Below are 2,543 nucleotides of genomic sequence, written 5' to 3'. Positions count from 1 at the left end.
ATCACGTGATTAGCCAAGCAAGCCCTTTGGACCGCGAAGGAGATGGAACGCTATTCCGCGAACGTAATTCCTTCTCTCGCTTGAACTTTTGGCTATTTGAACATCAGCTGCCATTTTAATACCTCTCTTCTCCCTCCTCTTCTCTGCTGGCCTCTGCTCGTGATGTTTTGTGTTTAGTGAAACAATTTCTGCTGTTGTTGTAATAAACTTTCTTCTCTCTGTCTCTGTCTCTCTCTGTCTCTGTCTCTGCCTCTGTCTCTCCCTCTCTCCCTCTGCCTCTCTCCGTCTCTGTCTCTGTTTGTCTCTTTCTGTCTCCCTATGTCCATCTGTCTATCTCTCTCACACACACACACACACACACACACACACACACACACACACACACACACATGCAAACACCACTTACCCTCCTCTCACCCACCTTACACACACACACACACACACACACACACACACACACACAGAAGAAAAGCATTGACACGGAGGCACAAGCACTGACTGGTGTAACGAGATAAGGGAGAGAAGCGGGCTCTTGTTAACTCGTTTTTGCCAATGGCAGGAGACAGGGAAAATCAATGTCACTGAAGACTATGCCATGGAACTAATGTAAACCACGTTGTAACCTTGTTTAGTTCTCTCTCCACACTCACTGCTCTCTCAGGCAACGTTTTACAAGTGTAGCAAACGAGCAGTCCTTGCTCTTCGTTATGTTGCTTTTTGTTATTTTGTATATGTTATTCATTTATTCAAACACTCGGCTGTTCTTTCTCTGTCTCTGGACCTTGCGATTGGAATGAACTTCCTCTTTCTCTTCGTCAGGTCTCCGCACTCAGCTCTTTCAAGTCTGGTCTTAAAACCCACCTCTTCCCAAAATAGCCACTCTCGCCTGCCTCTTCCTTGTCTTCAGTTTTTCCAGTTTTAAAGTTACGCATGCGTGTGAATGACTGGCGCGAAAGCGCTTTGATTTGTCTGCACAAGATTCAGCGCTATATAGATATAATAATAATTAATTAATATTATTATCATTATTATCATTATAATAATAATAATAATAATAATAATAATAATAATAATAATTATTATTATTATTATTATTATTATTATTATTATTATTATTATTATTCATTGACTGATTGATAATCTCCGCTATTCTTCTGACTGTTACCGTTTGAAACTTCCTCGTGTCAATACAAAAACCTATGGTGAACGTTCTTTCTTCTTTGCTGCTCCTCACATCTTGAACAACCTTTCTCATCATATCCGTGCATCTGATTCTATTTCTGCTTTTCGCTCATCACTAAAAACTCATCTTTTTAAAACCCATCCATAAGCACTGTCAGCTTCCGTGTTCTCCAGCACCACCCATGTCAGCTCACTTTGGATGTATGTAGAGTGGGAGGTTTTTTTTATGTAACTTGTAATATTTTTTCTTTCTTGTAAAGCGCCCTGAACTCTTGGAGAGAAAGGGTGCTATATAAATGTACATTATTATTATTATTATTATTATTATTATTATTATTATTATTATTATTATTATTATTATTATTATTATTATTATTATTATAATAAAACAGTGGTTCACTGTATGCTATTTTTATAGGCTGCCTTTGCGAGTGAAGCGAAAGAACCATCCTTTCCTGTCATTGCCGCTATGTATTTACTCATTCGTTGAGTAAATGACATAATTGTATCACAGGTATAACAAATGGTTGTAGCTAACTTGTTTCCTTCTTTGTTTTCGTGATTAGTTATATGCATAATCATAGCTAGTTCTTTAGTTCTTTGGTTCGTTAGTTAGTTAGTTAGTTAGTTAGTTAATTCGTGTGTGGGCGGTGGGTAGAGAGGGTAACTGTGTGCGTGTGTGCGCTCGCTATTTCCGTTTACTTTTTCGATAATTCCCTCGTTTTGCTTGTTAGCTTTCTAATTCTTAATTACTAACTTGTTTACATATTTGTTATCATTATTGGTTTTGGTATGTATTGTTAACAGGCAGATAGTGTTTGACATCCCTGTGGCAAGAAATATCAACTATAAGATAAGATAAGATAAGATAAGAATAACTTTATTATCTCCAACTGGAGAAATTTGGTCAGGTGCATTATCACAACATAGACAAGTAAACAACATGGTGACCATAGCTGTAAAAGCCAACAACAGCCCCTACAAATATTACGAAGATACAAATGTAAAAAATATCACATACATCGTTTCATACATACATCCACACACTGCAGGTAATAACTAGTATTCTTAATGTAAAAACAGAAAGAATTAAGAAACATTATTTGAATATAATTATAAACATAGCTTAATATACTACACATTGGTTATAATAGATAAGATAAGAATAAAGATGAATTGCGGAAAACCACAACCAGATAATCAGCACACACCCGCACCGCACGCCCCCCTCCCCCCCCCCTCCCCCCACCACTCACCCCACACACGCGGATAACTTGATTAAACAAGAGTAATAAACATATGTTCTCAAATAAAAGCATTTCACATATTCGCTTTTAAAAACATTGCAATTAATTATTACA

This window comes from Babylonia areolata, chromosome 1 (assembly GCF_041734735.1).
Source record: "Babylonia areolata isolate BAREFJ2019XMU chromosome 1, ASM4173473v1, whole genome shotgun sequence".
NCBI lineage: Eukaryota > Metazoa > Mollusca > Gastropoda > Neogastropoda > Buccinidae > Babylonia > Babylonia areolata.
The sequence above is the reverse complement of the archived record's forward strand: the minus strand, read 5'-3'. Positions refer to the sequence as shown.